Source organism: Lithobates pipiens, unplaced genomic scaffold, assembly GCF_037356315.1.
Source record: "Lithobates pipiens isolate NorthernLeopardFrog02 unplaced genomic scaffold, aLitPip1_a1.2 Scaffold_8, whole genome shotgun sequence".
Taxonomy (NCBI): Eukaryota; Metazoa; Chordata; class Amphibia; order Anura; family Ranidae; genus Lithobates; species Lithobates pipiens.
Genome location: NW_027507903.1, coordinates 630,235,196 through 630,253,247, shown reverse-complemented (window position 1 = coordinate 630,253,247; position 18,052 = coordinate 630,235,196). Strand labels below are relative to the sequence as shown.

The 18,052-nt window shown below is 41.7% G+C and overlaps 1 pseudogene; it reads left to right on the top strand.

The window, feature by feature from the left end:
* Positions 1-6,377: 6,377 nt before the first annotated feature.
* LOC143962412 (olfactory receptor 5P68-like) lies at positions 6,378-9,840 on the top strand (annotated as a pseudogene).
* The last annotated feature ends 8,212 nt before the right edge of the window (positions 9,841-18,052 follow it).

Here is an 18,052-nt window from a genome sequence, read left to right as displayed (position 1 = left end):
GCAGGGGTGCCCATTATCACCCCTGCTCTTTGCATTGGCCATAGAGCCCCTGGCATGTGCAATTAGAGCAAACCGGGATATTGTCGGCTTTGTAAGAAAAACTGGAGAGGAAAAAATCTCACTTTATGCAGACGATATCCTATTGTTCTTAGGGGATATGAGATACTCACTACCAAGGGCAATGGAACTGGTGCAAAGGTTTGGAGGCTTCACTGGGCTGGAGATAAATTGGGAAAAATCGGAATGTCTCCCTTTGGACCCAATTGGTCAGCAAACGGCCCTGGGAACCCCCCAAATGCCAATGGTGGATAAGTTGAAATATTTGGGAGTAACCTTGTCAAGGGATCCTAAGCAATATATAAGTTATAACTTAGTCCCATTACTGGCTAAGTTTAAACAAAAAATTGCTATATGGAAACGATTGCCTCTCTCGGTCGCTGGCAGATGCAATCTGATAAAAATGATATGGATGCCCCAACTTTTATACATATTACACAATGCCCCAATATGGATTAACAAAAGTTGGTTTGATAAAATCGAGATGCTGTTTAGGGAGCTAATATGGAGGGGAGGACAGGCTAGATTGAAATTGCGGATGCTTCAGCTACCGGGAGAGGAAGGAGGATTTGCGGTCCCTTATCCGGAGTGCTATTTTTGGGCGTCCCAATTACAACAGCTAGGGGGGATCGATGAGAAGAACGGAGGAACCCCAAATGGGAGATTAGTATTAACAGGCTCCCCACATAGTACCCTGATCGAGACCCTGGAAGCGGACTCATTCCAGTGTAGATGTCCTACAGTAAAAATGATGTTAAAGCTATGGGGTACAGTTAAAAAAAAAATGGGATATAGTGAAATAACAAAGTATACGCCTCTATGGAACAATAAGAAGCTACAGGAAATATGGCGGGTTGGAAAAATTGCAGATTGGGAAAAATGTGGCATTGTAAGGCTAAGCCATCTATATGGCGGCAAGGGTATTAAATCTTTCGACCAGCTGCAAAGAGAATTTAAGATATCACAAAATTCATTCTATGCCTATATACAAGTGAGGCATGCTTTAAGGACCCAGTTTGGAAACCTGTTATTAACATGGGAGGAAATGCCCTTGCTATACCCAGTAGCACAAGCAGGACCCACTAAAGGATTAATATCTAAATTCTATGCCCAGCTGGGTGAACAGATTAATAGTGAGAGGAAAGGGAGGGTTGAGAAAGGGAAATGGGAGCAGGACCTAGGTAATATAACACGAGCACAGTGGAAAAATATCCTAGCGGTATGCCCAAAGGTCTCGGTCTCTCCTCCTCAGAGGATTTCCCATTTAATGGTAATTAATAGAGCATACTATACTCCCCAGAAATTATTTAAATTTGGTAAGAGAACAGATGACTTTTGCCCCAGGTGTGGGGGGTCAGGGAATTTAATGCACATGCTTTGGAAATGTCCCAAATTATTTAGATACTGGGAAGGAGTGGTAAAGATAATAAGTAGGGTTTTTGGGACGGTAATAGAGTTAAATCCCATAGTGTGCATTTTAGGCTACAGAGAGGAGGAAGTAGAAAGGAAGGGAATAACAACGGCAATCCTAAGATGTTTATTTCAAGCTAGAAGGATGATAGCTAGGAGATGGCAATCAAAGCTACCCCCTACAGTAGAGGATTGGACAAGGGCGGTAAATGACTATCTATGTAAGGAGAGGGCAGTATATGCAAAACGAAATAACCTAAAGGAGTTTAATAGGAACTGGCGAGAGTGGATAGAAGTGATGCATACCCCAGTTTAAACCATGATAGGAAAGGGAAGAGGGGAGGGGGGATGGGTAATGGGAAGGAGTAGGGTAGGGTACATTAAAGGTTCGGGAATTATTATAACACATTTATGCTATACTGTAGGATAAAAGCACCAATATATATATAAGAGGGGAGGGGAGGGGGGGCGGGGTCGATAGAAGGGATGGGAGGGAGGGGTGGGGTTATAACAATAGGAAAAACGTAGGAATTGCAAAAATAGTGATGGTAGGAGAAGGGGGGATATGGTACTGTTTAGATAATGTGCTTTTGTTTTTTTTTGCTAATTATATGTGATGTATGGATGTATCTTCATGTCCCCCTTCCCTTCCTAGAACTCTAAAACTCAGATCTCGGAAGGGAAGAAAGAGGTATTTGAACCCTGGTAATGTTATTTTAAAATGTGGTCTGTATAAATGTGAAAATTTAATAAAGATTAATAATTAAAAAAATAAATAAAAAAAAAAGGATGCATGCACTGTCCTGTAATTATGTGATGAGGCCATGAGGATGGTGATACTGTCCCTTTTGTCTTCCTGTTGGAAGAAAACATGCTTCGTGGAATAATGGACAGGGCACTTGAGGCAGAACAGCGGAAGGAAGAGGAAGACTTCCTTACCTCTCAAGGCCCCCTTTATCCAGATAGCATTCCTGTTGGCCCACCGATCACACAGGAATAAGAGGAGGAGGAGGAAGAGGATTGTGTCAGCATGGATGTAGAGGATAACACTCAGCAGCAGTTTTCAAGGGATGGTTTTCAGTCCCTAGAAACCCAAGAAGTTGTTCATGGTTGGGAGGAGGTAGTTCCTGACAACATCATCCTCAGTGACCCAAAGGACTCGCAATTGAATGTATCTGCAAACTTATGCTGCATGGCCTCCCTGATTCTGCAAAGCCTGCAAAAGAACCCTAGGATTCATGGTATCAAGGAGAGGGATCATTACTGGCTGGAAACCCTTCTTGTTCCACGTTACAAGGGTAAGGTTGCAGAACTCATCCTGCCTTCGCAGAGGGAGCAGAGGATGAAACATCTTCAGGAGGCCATGAAGAAAAGATTGTGCAATGCGTTTCCAGACCCTGGGAGGTTACATTTTCCTGGTGCTGGACAACGTGTTGCTGAGGCTTTGTTCAGTCAGAGGATGAGCGGTGGAGAAGGTGGCTGGCTGACCAATGCCTTTAGACAATTTTTCCATTTTCAGCGCCAAGGTCTGATTGGTTCAAGGAACCAATCGCCAGCATCTGCATTATATGGTGCAGGAATATCTGGGGGCAAGAGCAGACTTGGAGACCTTTCCAAGAGACCATCCACTGGGTTACTAGGTCTTGAGGATGGACCACTGGTCAGAACTAGCAATCGCATTCTGTCCCCTTGGATCAACTTAAAAACAGAATTAGTAACATTAATCTGATGGAAAAGATATTCCATATCACACAAAATACCACACATTTATATAGTAAGAAATGGGATCCCTGGTTTAACCATTCTGCCTCCTTTTTTAATTCTTCCTGAGATTGGGTCTCCTATACATGACTATATACGATTTACTGCACTATTGCAACTCTAGCCCCTCACTATTCCAAATCAAATCACAAACTATTGCAATATATATGCACTGAATTTTGTACAAATTTTGTATATATGGTGATTTTCTATGTTTAACTTGACATACATTGCATTTATTATGTTATATCTATGCTCACTCAATGTACTTTCTCTATGTACCAAATAAAAATCGTTTGTAAACAAAATATACAATTGAGCTACTGACCTGTCCTGCATCCAGCATTCTTTCTGAATGCACATTCAGTGCTGCTGGAGGGTTTGTAATTGATCATAGAGTGCGCCTGTCCATCGACTCCATTGATAGGCTCACATTCATAAAATGAATCAGTCTTGGATCAGCAGCAGCTATCAAGCACCTGATGCTGATGTAACTGATTGATTTTCTATGGATGTGGGATCCCTTGAAGACTGCCTATGCCGAGACACTATCATATTTCTCCTCATTCTTGATGATGCTAGCTTCCAACAATATTTTTGGTTTCAGGGCACCACCACCACTGCCTAAGGCCCAATTTTTGATCAAATTACTTACAATTTTTGATCAAATATTTCACATCAGGGCCCATTCCTGCGCCCAACAAGAGTATCTGTGAGGGGTTATAGTGTTGTGGCACCACCACCACCACTGCCTAAGGCACAATTTTTCTGCCCCTGTTTAACAGGGGCATGTAATTACAGTTTTTGATAAAATATTTCACAGCAGGGCCCGTTCCTGCGCCCAATAAGAGTATCTGTGAGGGTTTACAGTGTTGTGGCACCACCACCAAAGGCCCAATTTTTCTTCCCCTGTTTAACAGGGGCATGTAATTATAATTTTTGGTCTAATATATCACAGCAGAGCCCATTCCTGCGCCCACCAAGCGTAACTGTGAGGGCTTACAGTGTTGTGGCACCACCACCACCAAAGACCCAATTTTTCTGCCCCTGTATAACAGGGGCATGTCATTACAATTCTTGATATAATATTTCATAGCAGGGCCCGTTCCTGCCCCCAACAAGCATAACTGTGAGGGGTTACAGTGTTGTGGCACCACCATCACCAAATACCCAATTTTTCTGCCTATGTTTAACAGGGGCATGTAATTACAATTTTTTAAATAATATTTAACAACAGGGCCTGTTCCTATGCACAACAAGAGTAACTGTGAGGGGTTACAATTTTCTGGCACCACCAATACCTAAGGCCCAATTTTCTGCACAGTATATAGGGCAGGCCGTATAGTATATATACTTCTGTTCAGAGTACATAGTGCCTGGGGGCCCCCCATGCAATTTTTTTAAAATGTAGGTGCGGGGTTCCCCTTAATATCCATACTAGACCCAAAGAGCCTGGTAATGGACTGGGAGGGACCCATGCCATTTTTCTCAATGACTTTCATCTATATTGCTGGGACTTAACAATACATTACAGCCGCAAGCAATTTTAATTGACAATTTTTCCTTTAGAAATGTAATTTTGTTGTGGTACTATAAACACCCCCAGGCACGATATTTAAAGGAATATTTCATTTTTATTGTTTCACTTTAAGCATTCTTAAAATCACTGCTCCCGAAAAAATTTCAGTTTTTAAAACTTTTTTTGCATTGATACATGTCCCCGGGGGCAGTACCCAGGTCCCCAAACATTTTTTAGGGCAAAACCATGCATATAAGCCTTTAAAATTAGCACTTTTGATTTTTCACATTCGTGTCCCATAGATTTTAACGGTGTTTGCATGTTCAAACAATCTTTTTTGCCTGTTCGGATGTTCTGGTGTGAACCAAACCATTATTTACTAGTATTGTATCGAATTGAGAATTGCATTTTGAAAAAAAAATGCATTTATTTTTATTACAGTCAATAATAGAAACCTAAGAGATCTTGATTACTCTCTATGGAATCTTTAATCTGCCAAGAAACAGATAAATGTTTGTGTAAAAAAGGTTTCCTATTCAGTCAACTGGTCTTATCCACTGATACACATCATATGATTTACACTTACAATAGATATATAAGATACTTATTATTATTTTATCTCTCCCTCTACTTCTATTTTTTTCTTTCCATTCATGACTTCATCTTGGTCTTTTTTTCCTTGAACACTGGTAAAAAGAAACAAAAAAAAAAAAACCTCCTATGTTAAAGATTCTTTAAACCAGAACTATGTATTTATTTTTGACATTATTTTGACATCTTTGTCATTATTTTTATTCCCTTTGTTTTTCTTTTTTTTTTTTCTTTCCATTTGTGACATTCTGCTTCTATTCCATGTTAAATAGAAAAACTGGTAGAAAACTCTCTCATGAAGAAATTCATGTAATATTGTTACATTTTTAATATTGACAATTTTCTGTTATAAAAAAAAAAAGAATCAACATTGTTTTTTGTTGGTTTATTTAAAATTAAGTTAAATGATCAAACATATATGGGTTTTCTTCAGAGTTCATTAGTAAATAGAGTAAGTACATTTTTAATTTCAGACTAAATTGATCAAGCTATAATGCTTTAATTTATTGAAATATTAATTATTAAGACAAATGAGAAATTCTATAATGTCATCCATCCTTTTCTTTGCATTGTGTAGCATAGTTTTCCATTACTGTTGTGGCATTAAAGTATACCTAAAGCCAAATACTATATATATATATATATATATATATATATATATACATATATATATATATATAGTAACTCCCTTCTTGCTATGCAAATGTCATTTTGGAAAGCTTTTTTTTTATCATGTTTTTTTCCTTTACATATGTCATTTTTTTATTTGCCCAGAGTTCCACTTCTTCTCAATGGTCATGTCATTTTTATTTGATTTATTTATTCCAAATTAACTAAAATAATAGAGGCAGCCCAATTAATAAAGAAAACAGTCACTGAGCTTTTAAATTTACAATTTCCCAAGCTGTATTCAAAGGGTATTCAAAGTCTCAGATTGACCGTATTTGCTTTCAATCATTTAAGACAACGTATATTATTTCTGCTATGGTTAATATATTAAAATGTTATATAAACCTTTTCTGCTTCCACACAGACCACACACAATGTTAATGTTACCACATTCTTCTTTTTGGGATTTAACAGCATGGCGGTATATAATCTACTGCTCTTCACCTTGGTCCTTATTATATACATTGTGACAATATGTGGAAACTGTTTAATCATCATACTGATATATTACAGTAAGGCCGCGTACACACGCGCGGACTGTTTGCCCAACCTTGTTCGTCAAACAGTTTCGGCAAACAGTCCGCTCAAAATTTGCATGAGCGGACTTGCCCACACACGAGCGGACTGTTTGACGAACAAGGTTGGGCAAACAGTTCGCTCAACTTTTGAAATGAACGGACTCGCCCACGTAAGGAGGAGGCAAATCCGCCCATTTCGAGCGCGTGTACAGGTAGGCGGGGCCCGCGAAGGAGACGTCGCGGGCTCCGCCGCCTGGAATGGGCTTAAAGGGGAACCCCAACGCCGAAAAAAATCGGCGTGGGGGTTCCCCCCAAGTCCAGACCAGACCCTTGTCCGAGCACGCTACCCGGCCGGCCAGGAAAGGGGGGCGAGCGAGCGCGCCCCCCCTCCTGAGCCGTACCAGGCCGCGTGCCCTCAACATGGGGGGTGCCTTGGGGAAGGGGGGGCCGCGCGGCCCCCCCACCCCAAAGCACCTTGTCCCCATGTTGATGAGGACAAGGGCCTCTTCCCGACAACCCTGGCCGTTGGTTGTCGGGGTCTGCGGGCGGGGGGCTTATCGGAATCCGGGAGCCCCCTTTAAGAAGGGGGCCCCCGGATACCGGCCCCCCACCCTATGTGAATGAGTATGGGGTACAATGTACCCCTACCCATTCACCTGTGAAATAAAGTACAAAAAAAAACACAACACATGGAAAAAGTATTTTATTGCACAGCTCCGGGGGTCTTCCGTCTTCGGGGGTCTTCTCGCCGGACTCCTCCGCTATGTGTGTGTAGCTCTTTTACTAGCGGAGGAGTCCGGCTTTCTTCCTCCCCGCCGCCGGCCTCTTCTCCCGACTTCGGGGGTCTTGTCCCCCTCTTCGGTTCTTCTGCCGGGCCACCGCGCCTGGTCCGGTGGCCCGGTCTTCTGTCGCCGTCTTCCGTTCTTCTGTCGCCGCCTTCGGTTCTTCTGCCGGGCCACCGCGCCTTCTTGTAGCTCTTTTACAGGCGGTGGCCCGGTCTTCTGTCGCCGCCGCTGTCGTCGTCGTCGCCGCCGCCGCCGCCGCCGCCGCCTTCCGTTCTTGTTCTTCTTCTTGTTCTTCTTCTTCTTCTCCTGGAGATGTTGACTCGACGAGCTCTCCGGCCGGAATGCCAGGGACACGCTCCGCTGCCACTTATATAGTGACAATGGGGCGGTGTCACATGGTATATGTCACATGGGTTGGTCACATGGGTTGATGTCACATGGGGACTATGACATCGTAAGGGGGCGGGGTCACCATGTGACCAACCCATGTGACATATACCATGTGACACCGCCCCATTGTCACTATATAAGTGACCGCACAGCGCGGCTCTGGCATTCCGGCCGGAGAGATCGTCGAGTCAACATCTCCAGGAGAAGAACAAGAAGAAGAACAAGAAGAAGAACAAGAACGGAAGGCGGCGGCGGCGGCGGCGGCGGCGGCGACGACAACAGCGGCGGCGACAGAAGACCGGGCCACCGCCTGTAAAAGAGCTACAAGAAGGCGCGGTGGCCCGGCAGAAGAACCGAAGGCGGCGACAGAAGAACGGAAGACGGCGACAGAAGACCGGGCCACCGGACCAGGCGCGGTGGCCCGGCAGAAGAACCGAAGAGGGGGACAAGACCCCCGAAGTCGGGAGAAGAGGCCGGCGGCGGGGAGGAAGAAAGCCGGACTCCTCCGCTAGTAAAAGAGCTACACACACATAGCGGAGGAGTCCGGCGAGAAGACCCCCGAAGACGGAAGACCCCCGGAGCTGTGCAATAAAATACTTTTTCCATGTGTTGTGTTTTTTTTTTGTACTTTATTTCACAGGTGAATGGGTAGGGGTACATTGTACCCCATACTCATTCACATAGGGTGGGGGGCCGGTATCCGGGGGCCCCCTTCTTAAAGGGGGCTCCCGGATTCCGATAAGCCCCCCGCCCGCAGACCCCGACAACCAACGGCCAGGGTTGTCGGGAAGAGGCCCTTGTCCTCATCAACATGGGGACAAGGTGCTTTGGGGTGGGGGGGCCGCGCGGCCCCCCCTTCCCCAAGGCACCCCCCATGTTGAGGGCACGCGGCCTGGTACGGCTCAGGAGGGGGGGCGCGCTCGCTCGCCCCCCTTTCCTGGCCGGCCGGGTAGCGTGCTCGGACAAGGGTCTGGTCTGGACTTGGGGGGAACCCCCACGCCGATTTTTTTCGGCGTTGGGGTTCCCCTTTAAGCCCATTCCAGGCGGCGGAGCCCGCGACGTCTCCTTCGCGGGCCCCGCCTACCTGTACACGCGCTCGAAATGGGCGGACTTTCCGAGCGGGAACAGTCCGCTCATTTCGAAAGTACAGCGGACAAGCCCACACACGGGCGGACTGTTCGCTCAAACACAGTTTCAGCGGACAGTTTTTCGGAATTTCCGAAAGACTTTGTCCGTCCAACTGTCCGCTGAAACTGTCCGCTGAAAGCCCACACACGAGCGGACTGTCCGCCCAAACACTGTTCAGCGGACAAGGTTGGGCGAACAGTCCGCCCGTGTGTACGCGGCCTAAGACCCTTCATTCTCCCATGTACTTCTTCCTCTCCCAACTCTCTATATCTGACATCATACTGATCACAGATATAGCTCCTAACATGTTAAGTATTGTTCTATATAAGAGGACCTCCATATCCTTTTCTGGTTGCATTGCTCAATTGTATGTCTATGGCACAATAGAAACATTGAATGTTACCTTCTGACAGTGATGTCCTATGACCGTTATCTGGCCATCTGCTATCCTCTGCATTATACCTCCATTATGAAACAATCACTTTGCATTCAACTAGTTCTTGCATCCTGGATTTTCAGCTATTCTGTAGCTTTAATATCAACACTTGGCGTAAGTCAACTAGAATTCTGTGGACCAAATGATATTGAGTATTTATTTTGTGATATGAATCCTCTTATGGAACTTTCCTGCTCAGATACATCCACAGTTCAAATGAAAATTACCTTGTTGTCTGTTCCTGTGCTAATATTACCTTTCTTAGTGATAGTGGTTTCATATACTTATATTGTTTTAACAATATTAAAGATATCCTCCTTTTCTGGAAGACTGAAATCCTTTTCCACTTGTAGCTCCCATCTCACTGTTGTGTTTATATTTTATGGAACCCTAATAGCTGTATATCTGATTCCAAAGGAAGGACAATCACAAATGATCAGTAAGATAATGTCTTTGTTGTATACAGTGTTTACTCCCTTTGTAAACCCTTTCATATACAGCTTGAGGAATAAAGAGATCAAAGACAATTTGAAGATGTATATAAACAAAATAATTTTTATTCAAAAACTTTGGTAAAAGTTAAATTATTAAAATATATCTGTTTAAACTTGTAGTGAACTTGGTGTGCACTGGTATCCAAATATTAGACTTCTACCGTACTGAAGCAATGCTTAATAATAAATTGGTACTAGAGTTCAATTGGTCAAATTAGGCTCCTATGACCTCTAGAGAATTCTTTATCTAAGAATTGGTTTTTAGCTACTTACTGGACCCAATATCTCTTTTTACTTGCCAGCCACTGCTAATCACACTAGAAACACAACAGTCTAATTTCTGTGTGTACCATCCTTAAGCCTAGTACATATGGGCCAAATGTGAGGTGAAATTTGGCCCCTATGTATGGCAGCCAGTCCACCAGAAGCTTCTGTTGGACGAGCATGCTGGAAAACCATCAGCCGACCGGCTGCCAATCAGCGCTGACTAGAGGGTTCTGCCGGGGGGGGGGGAGGCTGAATTGAAAAAATACTTGTGGTGTGTACTAGATTTTTCTTTGTTTGACCTTTTACATGTGCAAAATACTATGAAGTTGACTCATAGCCCCTGTACACACGGTCGGAGATTTCCACAACCAAATCCGTCGGATTTTGCCTGTCGGATTTTGTCCGTCGGATCTTGTCCGAAACTGTTGCATACACACGGTCGGGCCAAGTTGGCGAAAAATCTGATCTTTCAGAACATGATGACATAATTTCGTTACGATGGGATTACGTTCAGGCTAGTAGCCAATATCTTTGATGTAGGAATTTGATCTGAGCATGCGTGGCACTTGGTCCGATGAAAATGCTCTACACATGATCGGATTAGGTCCGTCCGGCCCAGTTGGTCGGCAAATATTTCCAACATGTTGGAAAATTGGGTCGGACAGAGATTCGGTCGGAATCAGTCCGATGCATACCACACACAGTCGGATTATCCGACGACACGGTCCGATAAGACGCAATCCGACAGATTATCCGACCGTGTGTACAAGGGCTTACAGGGATCCACTATTTTAAATTTGTGTATGGACCATTGAATCACAAACGACAATTTTCTCCTCATATTGGGGGAAACTACTCAGTCTTATGCCCCGTACACATGAACGGACTTTTCCACAACAAAACTGTGGATTTTTGTTCGAAGGTTGTTGTCTCCAACTTGTCTTGCATACACACGGTCACACAAATGTTGGTTAACAATTATGAACATACTGACGTACAAGACTTAGGCCGCGTACACACGCGGGGACTGTTCGCCCAACTTTGTCCGTCAAACAGTTTCAGCAAACAGTCCGCTCAAAATTAGCATGGACGGACATGGCCACACACGACGAACGAACAGTTTGCTGAAACCGTGCGCGATGACGTGAACGGCACGTACGACGGGACGAAAAATACGACGTCCTATACACTGCATTATAACTTTCGGCGTGTAAATCCTTTCTGAGCATGCGCGGAACTTAGTTTGACAAACAAGCCTACACACGTGGGGACTGTTCGCTGAAACACAGTTTCAGCGGACAGTTTTTCGGAAATTCCGAAAAACCTTGTTCAGCGGACTGTTCGCTGAAACTGTCCGCTGAAAGCCCACACACGAGCGGACTGTCCGCCGAAACACTGTTCAGCGGACAAAGTTGGGCGAACAGTCCCCGCGTGTGTACGCGGCCTTACATAATTTCTACATTATGAACGTTAGTTTTACAAGACCAAGCGCTTCTGGCTTGTACTTGATTCTGAGCATGCATGGATTTTTGTGCGACGGATGTGTACACGCGATCGTAAAGTCCGAAAACAAAAATTTGTTGGCGGAAAATTTGAGAACCTGCTAGCCAACATTTGTTGGTGGAAAGTCCGTCAACAAATGTTCGATGGAGCATACACACAGTCAGACTTTCCGCCAACAAGCTCACATCCAAAATTTGTTGTCGGAAAATCCGATCGTGTGTACGTGGCATAACCCTCACCTTTTTCACCTCTGGCAAGGACCATAAGAAAAACTACAGGATGTCTTTTTGCTTCACCCAACTTTTTTATTTTTTATTTTAGGTCAAAACCACTACATTTAAAAGGGGTACTGATCTTCCCTACATATTAATATTTTTTTGGATATAATGAGGTAGATTTGGTATTACAGTCATAGGTATTTGCATTGTTTTTAGAGCAAGTATGAGCATTAATCACTTTACTACCAAGTCTACCTAATTTATTTCCACATTATAAATAAATTATTAAGATGTAATAGGGAGGATGGGTACCCCTTATATGTTTGATTGTTTTGACCTAAAATTATATTAAAAAAAAAAATCAGGAGAAGAGAAAGTGGAAGATAACGTGTTTAATTTGACTTGTTTTTGAGTATTTTTTTCTTTCAAGTTCCAATAGTTCAATCTTTAGTCTTTCCCTGGTTCCCACCCCTACTGTACTGCATAAATCCTTTCTTTTTTGTAAATATTAATTCTCTATTGTGACCACTAATGATTTCTTGATTTCTGGGTTTTTATCTATTTTATTTTAAAACTCCATAGTGAAACCTTCTTAGCAATATCCCTTAACTTGCCAACCACTGCTGATGACATTCAAAACTCAACAGTCTTCTTTCTGTATGTTATGTTGTTAGGCTTCCAAACCTTATTAAGGTTGAGTCCTTTAGTAAACCGCGATCTTTGTTTGAGTCTCTAGATGTGGAAAATTCTATAAACTTGGCAAATACAGGGATCCACTGTTTTATGTTTGTGTATGGGTCATTGCATTGCAAACAACATTTGTCTCCTCATACTGGAGGAAATCGCTTAGTCTAACCCTCACCTTTTTCACCTCTGGCATGGACCATGAGACAAACTACAGGATATTTCAGTTTTTGCTCCTCCTAACTTATTTTATTTTGGATTTTAGGTCAAAACCACCAACTTTAAAAGGTAGAGTTGGTATTAAAGTGTTAGGTACTCACACTGTTTTGAGAGCAAGTGTGGGTATCCATCACTTTAATACCAAATGTACCTCATTGTATCCAAATTATAAATAAATTATAAAGATTTAGTTAAGGGATCACCCACGTTTTTTGTTTTTTCAAATTCTCTTGCTCGTTGTTACTAATATGAAATTAATACAGCCTTATTTCAGTTCCCTGAACCTCACTTTAGCTCGCTTTTCCACCGGTCACACTTAAAACTGAACTCCCGCCAAATAGCAGTATACACTATATTACCAAAAGTATTGGGACACCTCCCTTTACACACATAAACTTTAATAGCATCCCAGTCTTAGTTCAATATTGAGTTGGCCCATCCTTTGCAGCTATAGCAGTTTCAACTTTTCTGTGAAAGCTGTCTACAAGGTTTAGGAGTGTGTCTATGGGAATTTTTGACCATACTTCCAGAAGCACATTTGTGAGGTCGGGCATGATGTTGGACGAGGATAAGGATGAGCCAAACACCCCCCCCCCCCCCCCCCCCCCGGTTTGGTTCGCACCAGAACCTGCGAACAGACCTAAACTTCGTGTGAACTTTAGAACCCTATTATCTATGGGACTTGAATGTTCAAAATCTGAAGTGCTAATTTTAAAGGCTAATATGCAAGTTATTGTCCTAAAAAGTGTTTGGGGACCTGGGTCCTGCCCTAAGGGACATGTATCGATGCAAAAAAAGTTTTAAAAACTGAAGTTTGTTGGGGAGCAGTGATTTTAATAATGCTTAAAGTGAAACAATAAAAGTGTAATATTCCTTTAAATTTCGTACCTGGGGGGTGTCTATAGTATGCCTGTGAAGGGGCGCATGTTTCCCATGCTTAGAACTGTCCCTGCACAAAGTGTCATTTCTGCAGGAAAAAAAGTCATTTAAAATCACTCGTGGCTATCATGAATTGTCGGCTACCCATAAAACAGTCATTGAAAGTCATTGATTAACAAAAAACAAAGTTTGGCGTTTCCCCAAATTCAATTACCAGGCCCTTCAGGTCTGGTATGGATTTTAACTACTTAAGCCCCGGACCAATTGTCAGCCTAAGGACCAGAGGTCTTTTTACAATTTCGCACTGCACTGCTTTAACTGGTAATTGCGCGGTCATGCAATGTTGTACCCAAGCGAAAATTGCGTCCTTTTCTTCCCACAAATAGATTTCTTTTGATGGTATTTGATTGCCTCTGCGATTTTTATTTTTTATGATATAAAAGGAAAAAAACTGAAAATTTAGAAAAAAAAATATATTTTCTACTTTTTGTTATAAGAAAAATCGAATAAACTCAATTTTAGTCATACATTTAGGCCAAAATTTATTCAGCCACAAGTCTTTAGTAAAAAAAAAATCAATAAGCGTATATTTATTGGTTTGCGCAAAAGTTATAGCGTCTACAAACTAGAGTACATTTTCTGGAATTTACGCAGCTTTTAATTTATGACTGCCTATCTAATTTCTTGAGGTGCTAAAATGGCAGGGCAGTACAAACCCCCCTAATGACCCCATTTTGGAAAGTAGACACCCCAAGGAAATTGCTGAGGGGCATGTTGAGCCCATAGAATTTTTTTTTGTCCCAAGTGATTGAATAATGACAAAAAAAAAAAGTTTACAAAAAGTTGTCACTAAATGATATATTGCTCACACATGCCATAGTTATATGTGGAATTGCACAATAAAATATATTCTGCTGCTTCTCCTGAGTATGAGGATACCACATGTGTGGGACTTTTTGGGAGCCTAGCCGTGTACGGCACCCCGGAAACCAATTACTGTCTTCAGGATTTCTAAAGCCCCATACACACTATCAGATTTTCTGCTGATTTTTTCCATCAGATTTACCAAAACCATATAATATGAGGTCAAACCTTAGGGGTTTCAATGTGTATGCAATCAGGCAGGCCCTTGTACTACATGGTTTTGGTAAACCTGAAGGAAAAAATCAGCAGACAATCTGATAGTGTGTATGGAGCTTTAGGGTGCATATTTTTTATTTCACTCCTCACTACCTATCACAGTTTCAAAGGCCATAAAATGCCAAAATAGCATAAACCCCCCCCCCCCCAAATGACCCCATTTTGGAAAGTAGACACCCCAAGCTATTTACTGAGAGGCATGTTGAGTCCATGGAATATTTTATATTTTGCCACAAGTTGCGGGAATATTACTAACTTTTTTTTTCTTTTTGCACAAAGTTGTCACTAAATGATATATTGCTCACACATGCTATGGGCATATGTGAAATTATACCCCAAAATACATTCTGATGCTTCTCCTGAGTACGGGGATACCACATGTGTGGGAATTTTTGGGAGCCTAGCCACGTACAGGACCCCGAAAACCAAGCACCGCCTTCAAGATTTAAATATAAAACGCTACCAAAAAAAACTGTTAGCGATTACAGGGATCAGGCCTGACTCTGCAAACGCTGCAGTTATGTGTTTAGTGTTTTGTAAGTGACAGTGATCGATCGATATAGATAAAGTGGGTGGTGTTGGCTCCTAAAAGTAAATTTCGCTATCGGATACTATAAGATATAAAATACGTAAGGTGTCCAGAAGTCTGGATCAGATACTGTCTAAGATAGAAGGTTTATGCAGAGTATATAAAAGCATATATAAAAAGTATAAAAAACATGTGTGTCAATTATATATCATAGACAATAATAATAAATAGATAAACGCAGTGTATAAAAAATAGCTAGTGCCATAAAAACTGTGCAAAACCGCAAACAAGTGGATAACTTTCAAAACTGTGCAACATATGCAATGTGCAAAGATATATATATATATATATATATATATATATATATCCCAAAATGGGATGTGGGGGTTTAAAATAGTCCACAATTATAGGTAGTGCAAATGTGGCAGTGTTTCCAAAGACACTGAGTGTGGATCTAAAACTCTCCAGGTGATACTGTGACTTTTGTGTGAGAATACACTCTTTAGTGTCAAATGACACCCGTGGCTGTGCTAGATTATTACCTTACTGCTGTAAGGTAAACAGCATGTAGAAATAGGAGGAAGGGGTTAACTCTCTTTCTCACTGTGGTGTTGCTGCGCGTCCCTTAAGGGTATGCAGTAAAAGCCTGGGGGGTCCTTGAGTGGTCCTTCCGTTCACTCTGACGCTGTGTTGGTCTCATATGTTCAGTGTGATAAGGTATAGAAAAGGAAATACAGAGCCTCCCATGGTGTAGTATTTTCAATGTAATAGCGGTTTATTAAATAAAATCAATTGGTACTCACATTTAATGTAAAAAATAAGTGCAATGTAAAAACGAGCGCTGAGCTCGTATCTGACCGTCTCTTCCGGTTTCTCTTTGCCTCTGTATCCTACGTGTTACGTCACAACGCACATGACTTCAACTGGGATGAGGCTTATGGGCAATGTAGTGTGTTTATATAGATCTGAATGGTTGTGCTTATCATTGGTTGGCCATTTTCTAGAAGCCTGTGATTGAGATACGAACGGCGGCCATTTTCCTGGTGATCGTTGCATGGGCTACGATCGCGGCCATTTTTTTGTGGATGTGTTAGACAGAATGTGGACATCAGATGTATGTGGATACAGTCCGAACGTACTGCTCCACTGGCCAATGTAAAATAGACATATTTCCATTTTATCTGGGTATTAGTAGAAGTGACACCCGCACATAAAGTGTGTACTGGCATCAGATAAGTGATGGAATTGATAGACTTTATATGATTACCAGTATCAGTGACTGTCATTTGAATAGATTTATTGTTACATGTTGTCACGGATTGGTAGATGGATAATAAAAGAAAAGGCAAATAAAAATTTAGAATTGTAGCCCTTTCTCAACGATGTGGAGGTTAAAAGAACGGGGGGATGGATTTATATAAAAAATATTTTAAACAAGGATTACAATTTATGTGTATATATGGACACAGTGATATGTATAATTGTTTATACATAGTGAACAGACTCCGGAAGTGATGTTCAGATACTTATAATACATGGTGACACAAAGGTAATTTCAAGCCAGTATGTAAAAAAGATAAAAGGATAATATACATAAAATGTATAAATGTTCCTAAAAAATGCCAGAATTAGAAGGAGAACAAAGGTACTTAAAAAGAATGGTAAAACACTATATCAGAGAGGAGAAAGTGTAATTGATGTTTAATCCATTTAGTTTAAAAGTCACTAATGAAGCAATTCAAGTCAAATTCTATGTTGAGGCCATGGGGGGTAAATGTATCAAGGATAAAAATCCATTTTGATTCCATTTGGCTCAACGTTCTAACCTTATGCCCCCCTTGCCAATGTCTTTTGTATGGCTCATTCCCACCAGCACGGGCAATACATATGAAATAAGCGACTTTGTGTGCTGCAACACAGAAGGCGCAGTATACACACTAGAATGCAGCTGTGGCCTACAATACATTGGACGTACCAAAAGGCCCCTCAAAGTAAGGATCAAAGAACACGTACAAAACATTCTAAAAGGCTTCGATAAGCATAGCGTGTCCAAGCATTTTGCAACACATCATAAAAAAGATCCCTCACACTTGAAATTTTGGGGATTGAGCCATACAAAAGACATTGGCGAGGGGGGCATAAGGTTAGAACTTTGAGCCAAATGGAATCAAAATGGATTTTTATCCTTGATACATTTACTCCCCATGGCCTCAACATAGAATTTGACTTGAATTGCTTCATTAGTGACTTTTAAACTAAATGGATTAAACATCATTTACACTTTCTCCTCTCCGATATAGCGTTTTACCATTCTTTTTAAGTACCTTTGTTCTCCTTCTAATTCTGGCATTTTTTAGGAACTTTTATCAATTTTATGTATATTATCCTTTTATCTTTTTTACATACTGGCTTGAAATTACCTTTGTGTCACCATGTATTATAAGTATCTGAACATCACTTCCGGAGTCTGTTCACTATGTATATACAATTATACATATCACTGTGTCCATATATACACATACATTTTAATCCTTGTTTAAAATATTTTTTATATAAATCCATCCCCCCGTTCTTCTAACCTCCACATCGTTGAGAAAGGGCTACAATTCGAAATTTTAATTTGCCCTTTCTTTTATTATCCATCTACCAATCCGTGACAACATGTAACAATAAATATATTCAAATGACAATCACTGATACTGGTAATCATATAAAGTCTATCAATTCCATCACTTATCTGATGCCAGTACACACTTTATGTGCGGGTATCACTTCTACTGATACCCAGATAAAATGGAAATATGTCTATTTTACATTGGCCAGCGGAGCAGTACGTTTGGACTGTATCCACATAC